This window comes from Neoarius graeffei, chromosome 6, assembly GCF_027579695.1.
Source record: "Neoarius graeffei isolate fNeoGra1 chromosome 6, fNeoGra1.pri, whole genome shotgun sequence".
Lineage (NCBI taxonomy): Eukaryota > Metazoa > Chordata > Actinopteri > Siluriformes > Ariidae > Neoarius > Neoarius graeffei.
The window spans coordinates 7,015,478-7,024,392 of NC_083574.1; the positions used below are offsets into that span (position 1 = coordinate 7,015,478).

General features: G+C 40.0%; 1 protein-coding gene across 1 annotated transcript in view; it reads right to left on the reverse strand.

The window, feature by feature from the left end:
• Positions 1–1,047, reverse strand: part of LOC132887711 (tubulin beta-3 chain) — a 49,750-nt gene extending 48,703 nt beyond the window's left edge. The window contains exon 1 of the mRNA XM_060923243.1: positions 707–1,047. The gene's annotated coding sequence lies outside the window, so the exon portion shown is untranslated. The remainder of the gene's footprint in view (positions 1–706) is intronic.
• Positions 1,048–8,915: the final 7,868 nt, after the last annotated feature.

Consider the following 8,915-nt stretch of genomic DNA (forward strand, 5'->3'; position numbering starts at 1 on the left):
TCATCAAGGTCAACACTGGCTATTTTGAAGAATCTAAAATCTCATCTCATCTCATTATCTGTAGCCGCTTTATCCTGTTCTACAGGGTCACAGGCAAGCTGGAGCCTATCCCAGCTGACTACGGGCGAAAGGCGGGGTACACCCTGGACAAGTCGCCAGGTCATCACAGGGCTGACACATAGACACAGACAACCATTCACACTCACATTCACACCTACGCTCAATTTAGAGTCACCAGTTAACCTAACCTGCATGTCTTTGGACTGTGGGGGAAACCGGAGCACCCGGAGGAAACCCACGCGGACACGGGGAGAACATGCAAACTCCGCACAGAAAGGCCCTCGCCGGCCACGGGGCTCGAACCCGGACCTTCTTGCTGTGAGGCGACAGCGCTAACCACTACACCACCGTGCCGCCCGGAATCTAAAATATCAAACATATTTATTTTCTTTTTTTAACCACATAATTCCATGTGATTTCATAGTTTTGATGTCTTCAGTTCTACAATGTAGAAAGTAGTTAAAATACAGAAAAATCAATGAATGAGTAGAGTAGGTGTGTCCAAATTTTTTATATAGCTTCTTTTTTTTTTTCAGTTACAAATCACAGAACCTCAGGTAGCACTAAGGTCCCCATTCCGAATACTAACACTCATTTAATGAATCTTGACATGTTACAAAAATGACTGAAAACATATTTTTCCTACCTTTATAATGAGGTATACTGAGGTATCCACAAGCAGACAGGGAAATCCGCAAACTCTTTCACTATCACCTGAAGTTGCACTTTTTTAGTGAATCTCTGACCAATTTTTTTTTAAAGCTAGAATTATTTCTAATCAAAGTTAAAATGATGAACAGCCCACTTGTAGCGTGAATGCCTTCCAAACATATTCTGAATGTCTATTAACGGGTTTCCAGTTTATTAAAAGGCGTACGAAGTAGCCTGATGCATTCGTGTCCCTTGAAGTAAACCTTAATGGATAAAAGTTCAGAGGTCGGTGGTGGTAGGAAAGCTGTTTGGTGTTGCTCTAAGTGTTGCTTATAAAATAAACAAACTCCTCCTTTTCTTGTCCTGAAAATCAACTGAAAGAGAGAGAGAGAGAGAGAGAGAGAGAGAGAGAGAGAGAGAGAGAGAGGGCTGCGTTCCAAACCGCATCCTACTCAAAAGTACATGTGGTGATTATTTTGGTATGTAATAATTTGTCACAGTATTTAGTGTGCTAGTTTGTGGTTTGGGACGCAGCATCTATCTTTGGCATCTCATCTAAAGCCTTTATTGTCACACATTAAGGCTTTACAGGGTATTAATTACCTCTGCCAACTGTGTTGCAGGAGGTTATGGTTTTGCTTACATTTGTTTGTTTGTTTGCTCCTAACATAACTCAAAAAATAGTTAACGGATTTGAATGAAATTTGGAGGAAAGGTGAGCCATGGGCCAAGGAACAACTGAATAGATTTTGATGCAAATCCAGATACAGTATCTATGAGAATCCAGGAATTTTTTTTTGGCCTGTTCCCAACGTAACTCAAAAAGTAGTGAACGGATTTGGATGAAATTTGGTGTACAGCTTTAGTTAACGGATTTGGATGAAATTTGGAGGAAAGGTGAGCCATGGGCCAAGGAACAACTGAATAGATTTTGATGCAAATCCAGATATAATATCCATGAGAATCCAGGAATTTTTTTTTGGCCTGTTCCCAACGTAACTCAAAAAGTAGTGAACGGATTTGGATGAAATTTGGTGTACAGCTTTAGTTAACGGATTTGGATGAAATTTGGAGGAAAGGTGAGCCATGGAGGAAAGGTGAGCCATGGGCCAAGGAACAACTGAATAGATTTTGATGCAAATCCAGATACAGTATCTATGAGAATCCAGGAATTTTTTTTTGGCCTGTTCCCAACGTAACTCAAAAAGTAGTGAACGGATTTGGATGAAATTTGGTGTACAGCTTTAGTTAACGGATTTGGATGAAATTTGGAGGAAAGGTGAGCCATGGGCCAAGGAACAACTGAATAGATTTTGATGCAAATCCAGATACAATAGCCATGAGAATCCAGGAATTTTTTTTTGGCCTGTTCCCAACGTAACTCAAAAAGTAGTGAACGGATTTGGATGAAATTTGGTGTACAGCTTTAGTTAACGGATTTGGATGAAATTTGGAGGAAAGGTGAGCCATGGGCCAAGGAACAACTGAATAGATTTTGATGCAAATCCAGATACAGTACACTGTAAAAACATGACTGTGAAATTTACAGTAAAACTATGTGAAATGCATACAGAACAGCACTGTAAACCCCGAAACACATATTTGTTGTTCAAATCACTGTTAAATTTTGTAAACCAGTAAAGTTTACACTGGGGTGCTGTATTTTTTACAGGGATTTTCTGGTCACCCCAGCTGCCAGGGTTTTCCTGTTAAAATGACAGATTTTTTTTACAGTGTATCTATGAGAATCCAGGAATTTTTTTTTGGCCTGTTCCCAACGTAACTCAAAAAGTAGTGAACGGATTTGGATGAAATTTGGTGTACAGCTTTAGTTCTCGGATTTGGATGAAATTTGGAGGAAAGGTGAGCCATGGGCCAAGGAACAACTGAATAGATTTTGATGCAAATCCAGATACAGTATCTATGAGAATCCAGGAATTTTTTTTGGCCTGTTCCCAACGTAACTCAAAAAATAGTGAACGGATTTGGATGAAATTTGGTGTACAGCTTTAATATTATCCTCAGTTCAAGTGATTTAATTTTGATGTTGATTCAGTAATACAGTATGTGGCTTGGCGGAAGTATGGACTCTACTGTGTGGAGGTTGAGGTTGGATTTTTCTCATTTTTTCAGTGGAAGATGAAGCAACTTCACCACAAGGTGGACTTTTTTTTTCTAACCCCCCTTTTTAAAACTACTCTTCACAAGGGGCTCCAATAATCATGGACGGCCTTGTATATTTTATGGGTCATTCTAGAACTCGGGGTACATTTTGCATGTCCGAGGTAAACCTTTTGTTATTTTCCACAAAAGAAATCTTTATTGAATCAGTTTTGAACAATTATGGAAATTATGAAAAACTTTGACCAGTAGCAATGCTTGATGTATATTTTAGACCCAATTTATCTATAAAACATTAACTCAATAAGTGACTCCCACCCTGGTTGTCTTCGTCTCCTGATTTATACATTCAACTTGAAAAAACATGCAGTGATTCAGTCTAACAATGTTTTTTGGAGTTTATTCTATTAACCGTTATAAAATCAATTGCATAGAAAGTCTATTTTCTGCATTATTCTGTATCTGGAGTCTCATCACATCGCTCCTGTGGAGGACGGCCCCATATGGACAGTCGAAAGTTGCACTTGGAAGACACTCTGGACACTTATAGTTATACTTTTATGGCTGAGGACTAGAGTTGACTTGCTAACTTTAGGACTGCAGTTGTCATGAACAGTTTCGCACTCAAGTTTCCATCAATTAACCATTTATAACATCAGCAAAACAGACGTCATGTTAAAACTGTTATAATCACGTTGTCTGTTATCACCCGAATGAGGATGGGTTCCCTTTTGGGTCTGGTTCCTCTCGAGGTTTCTTCCTCATGTCGTCTGAGGGAGTTTTTCCTTGCCACTGTTGCCACAGGCTTGCTCATTGGGGATAGATTAGGGATAAAATTAGCTCATGTTTAAAATCATTAAAATTCTGTAAAGCTGCTTTGCGACAATGTCTATTGCTAAAAGCGCTATTAAAAAAATAAAACTGACTATTAATGTGAAATTTCAATAGTAAAAAAATATATTTTTATCTGTCCCAATGGTCTTGTCAAATCTTAATTCTGTTATAAAACCACATAAAATCCACAAAGACAGTGGCGTAGTGGTTAGCACTGTTGCCTCACAGCAAGAAGGTCCTGGGTTTGAACCCAGTGGCTGACGAGGGCCTTTTGTGTGTGGAGTTTGCACGTTCTCCCCGTGTCTGCATGGGTTTCCTCCGGCTTCCCCCACAGTCCAAAGACATGCAGGTTAGGCTAAGTGGTAGCTCTAAATTGACCGTAGGTGTGAATGGTTGTTTGTCTCTGTGTCAATCCTGCGATAACCTGGCAACTTGTCCAGGGTGTACCCTGCCTCTCGCCCACAGTCAGCTGGGATAGGCTCCAGCTTGCCTGCGACCCTGTAGAACAGGATAAAGCGGCTAGAGATAATGAGATGAGATGTTGAGGATACACCACCAACAGTCGATTAATTATTCATCAAATCTGTTATTGTGATATTGGCGTGAATCTCTCGCTCATTTAAAAAAAAATGATTAAAATCCATAAAATTCTGTTTTTGTACATGCCATGTGGTAGCTAGTTTGAGATTAGCGTGTGGAGTTAAGACACAAAATGGTGGGAGATGTCAACCCTGTTACGGGCAATTCTGTTAATGTTAACGATAACAGAGTTGACACTTGAAACGTACCCACAATTCTAGAATGGGTCGTGATATATAGCATCACCCACCCATGTGAGGAGGAGACACAATCTTGCTCCAATCTTTCTTTGTACTAAAAAGTCTTATTTTAGGCTTTAAAGTGATTCCTGGAGTTCCTTGAAGAGAGAGAGAGATTCACAAAGATATTTTACTCTCTAATGTTACTCCATTGAGAATGGAATTGGACTTATGGCCTGAATCACATGTCTGGTTGCACCACATTTGAGCAGAGGATCAAAAGCTGTATAGATGTCTCTTTGACACCACTGGATATAACTGAGAAAATGGTAGGCCTTAAGGACAAAATATTCCTCATGACATCGGCTTGAGCTCCAGGTGGATTGGAAAACAAAGCTGCAGTTCACAACAATTTTCCAACCAACATTTGCACCATCGCTTATTTAATCATGTGATTTCTTGGACAGGAACAAAATCTAGCCACATGGATGTTTACACTTCCTTCTCTTTGAGGCTGTAGTAGTGTTTCTCAGGCTTTTTTTTTTTGGCTAAAATTAAGACCAACAACATAAAGCATGTGATTTAATGCTAATCATATGCTTTTAAATATAGAGCATTCAAGAGTACATATATTACATTACAGGCGTTTAGCAGACGCTCTTATCCAGAGCGATGTACAACATACCCAGAGCAACCTAGGGAGCAGTTGGGGTTCGGTGCCTTGCTCAAGGGCGCTTAGCCATTCTTGCTTGTTCAGGGAATCAAACCGTCAACCTTTTGGTCCCAAAGCTACTTCTCTAACCATTAGAGGCCATGGCTACCCATGTACAGTATACAGTTGTGCTCATAAGTTTACATACCCTGGCAGAATTTTTGCTTTCTTGGCCTTTTTTCAGAGAATATGAATGATAACACAAAAACTTTTTTCCCCACTCATGGTTAGTGGTTGGGTGAAGCTATTTATTGATAAACAACTGTGTTTTCTATTTTTAAATCATAATGGCAACAAAAAACATCCAAATGACCCTGATCAAAAGTTTACATACCCCAGTTCTTAATACCGTGTATTGCCCCCTCTAACATCAATGACAGCCTGAAGTCTTTTGTGGTCGTTGTGGATGAGGCTCTTTATTTTCTCAGATGGTAAAGCTGCCCATTCTTCTTGGCAAAAAGCCTCCAGTTCCTGTAAATTCCTGGGCTGTCTTGCATGAACTGCACGCTTGAGATCTCCCCAGAGTGGCTCAATGATATTGAGGTCAGGGGACTGAGATGGCCACTCCAGAACCTTCACTTTGTTCTGCTGTAGCCAATGACAGGTCGACTTGGCCTTGTGTTTTGGATCGTTGTCATGTTGGAACGTCCAAGTACGTCCCATGCACAGCTTCCGGGCTGATGAGTGCAAATTTGCCTCCAGTATTTGCTGATAACGTGCTGCATTCATCTTTCCTTCAACTTTGACCAAGTTTCCTGTGTCTTTGTAGCTCACACATCCCCAAAGCATCAGCGATCCACCTCCGTGCTTTACAGTAGGAATGGTGTTCCTTTCATCATAGGCCTTGTTGACACCTCTCCAAATGTAACATTTATGGTTGTGGCCAAAAAGTTCAATTTTGGTCTCATCACTCCAAATTACCTTGTTCCAGAAGTTTTGAGGCTTGTCTCTGTGCTGTTTGGCGTAAATTTTTGTTGGTCTACCTGACCGTGGTTTGGTTTTAACAGAGCCCCTGATTTTCCATTTGTTAATCACAGTTTGAACACTGCTGACTGGCATTATCAATTCCGTGGATATCTTTTTGTATCCCTTTCCTGTTTTATACAGTTCAACTACCTTTTCCCGTAGACAATTCTTTTGCTTTCCCCATGACTCAGAATCCAGAAACGTCAGTGGCTGGATGAAAGATGCAAGAGTCTGTCTGGATCCCAGAAACTCACTCAGCTTTTATGCACACACACTGATTACAAGCAAACAGATCACAGGTGAGGATGTTACGGTACCTTTAGTAGCCATTCAAACCCATTTGTGTCAACTTCTGTGCATGTTATCGGGCCAAAATCACCAGGGTATGTGAACTTTTGATCAGGGTCATTTGGGTAGTTTCTGTTGTCATTATGATTTAAAAAGAGAAAACACAGTCGTTTGACAATAAATGGTTTCACCCAACCACTAAGCATGAGTGGAAAAGATGTTTTTATGTTATCATTCATATTCTCTGAAAAATGGTCAAAAAATAATAGATTCTGCCAGGGTATGTAAACTTATGAGCACAACTGTATATACACAAACATGCAACAAATTAAAGGAAAGTAAGGTGGTGGGCAGGGCAACTATGAGGCACCAGAAGAACTTCACTGCATCTTGTCTTGAAGAGTACTGAATAAGTGAAAAGTATTCAGTTGGTGTTTTGATAATAGTTTTTGACGATAATCTTGCGTTGCTGTCCCATTGCTTTGAGATCTAATTACTATGAGGGTCGTAGTATATGATTTACTGGACATCATTTATCATCATCATCATCAAACCCTTCAGTGAGCGCTTGTGTCCTGTGAATGGAAGCAGGATCACGCACACGCCCATGAGGATGGAAATGATTCAATAAAAGTGATCAGTCAGAAAAACAGATTACACAAGAGAGCTTGATTCTGTGGGAAGAAAAAAAAAGCTCCAGTTAAGTGCTTTGGTGTAACTCTAGATGCTGATTTTTCTGTACACTCAGTAACCTCTCAAAATATGAATATCATCATTTTAGAAACAGCTAAAATACAACATTTACCAACGCTATATGATGTTGGGAAAAAAAAATTCATGCTTTGGTTCATAAAATCTAGATTCAACTATTATGTTTCTGGCAGGCTGCTTTTCTGTTTCTTTAAATAAAGGTTCAGCTTTTTCAGACTGAAGCAGTTTGCGTCTTTCGTAGGAAATAGGCATGTACCGATATATCGTTGTCAATTTATGTTTTGAATCGATGAAATAAAAAAATGAACCTTGATTATTATCAGGCTGCATATCGTCTTAGTTTTTCCAAGCTGTAATTGTGTTGCTTAGACATCTCCGGGTGCAATAACATACATACAGGACACTTTATCAATGGAATAAAAACCTGTGTTCTATCCCCTTCTAGCAGGTTTATGCAATATTGTTAGCATATTGCTTGTCCTACGTGTATTACGTCACTCTACCCAATGGAGAATGAGCGTTGAGTATGGTTCACGATATTGCATGGCTGTCAAGACAACATGACGTCACATGTCGGAACTGAAAAAGTTTTCTGCCGCGCATGTGCAGAAGCATTTCTTTGTTCGCTGGGAAAGAGAAAGATGCGTTTAACATCTACCAAAACTTCATTAGATACTCATCTTTGACTCATTCAGTATCATGCTAGTGAATGGAATATATCGGATTTCCCACTCGATGCCAGCCAATATTATTTAAATAGAGGGAATACATGTGACTTCGCCGTAGGCGGAAGTAACACAGCTCTAATGCCATGAAAATGCACAAAAACTGATCCAAAATTGGAAAGAACTTATGTGATTGACTGTACAAATAGATTTAACAAGAAATCAGAGCTCTCTTTTTACAGACTGCTGGAAGATAAAGAAAAGCAGATGTGGGTAGTACAAATGCTCATAAGTTTATTAAGAAAAGGCCTATTTGTTGTGCTTTATTTTCAATAAAAGAAATATTTGAGTTAATCGGCTATTATATTTATTTTACTCCAGAACAGGGGGAAAAAAGTTGATAACATGACTAACTTGGTGCACTCTGGTGCAGGAGGTCCTGGGTTCACGCCCCTGTTGAGGCAACTCCAGTGAAGGCCTGTAGGCAAAGCCCTTAATATGACCTGCCTACCTCATAAAAATGAGAGACAGAAAAGCAAGAGTCATGCCAGCTCAGACATCAACAAGGTCCACATCAGGTGTTTAGGAACCAGGGCAACCTGATGAGAAATGGGCAACTGGAACAAGACACTCATGGACAAGAGCTGAGAACACTGGTCTATTGGAATGCTACGTGACCCCCAAACTGGGAGTGGCTCTAACAGAAGAACATCCGAGATCTCGGTCCAGAAAAGCGCAGTCTTAGGAACAGCTATGATACTGCACGGGACCTTCACACTCCCGGGCCCTCTGCCAGAGGGCCCGAGCTTGAGGAAAAAAAGACCGCCCAAAGGAGGGGCGAGTGGGGAAGAGTGTGCATTTGTTTGTTTATTTCACACACACCCGTTGCATTTTTTATTTTCAAAAAGATCATGGGAAAATGGAATTATGAACCCAATACCGTGAATTATGTGAATCGTTACAGACCTACAAGGAAAATCCAGAAGCACATCATGCCATTCTTAATTAAGCCTTACCGGCTGCTTATTAAGTTCTTCACACTCATGAGACAGGAATACTTTTAATCCTGATGTTCCCTCACAGCTCAGTCAGTGGAAGATTTTTTTTTTAAGGTTTATGCAGAAAAATAATAAATCGGCACAATACAAA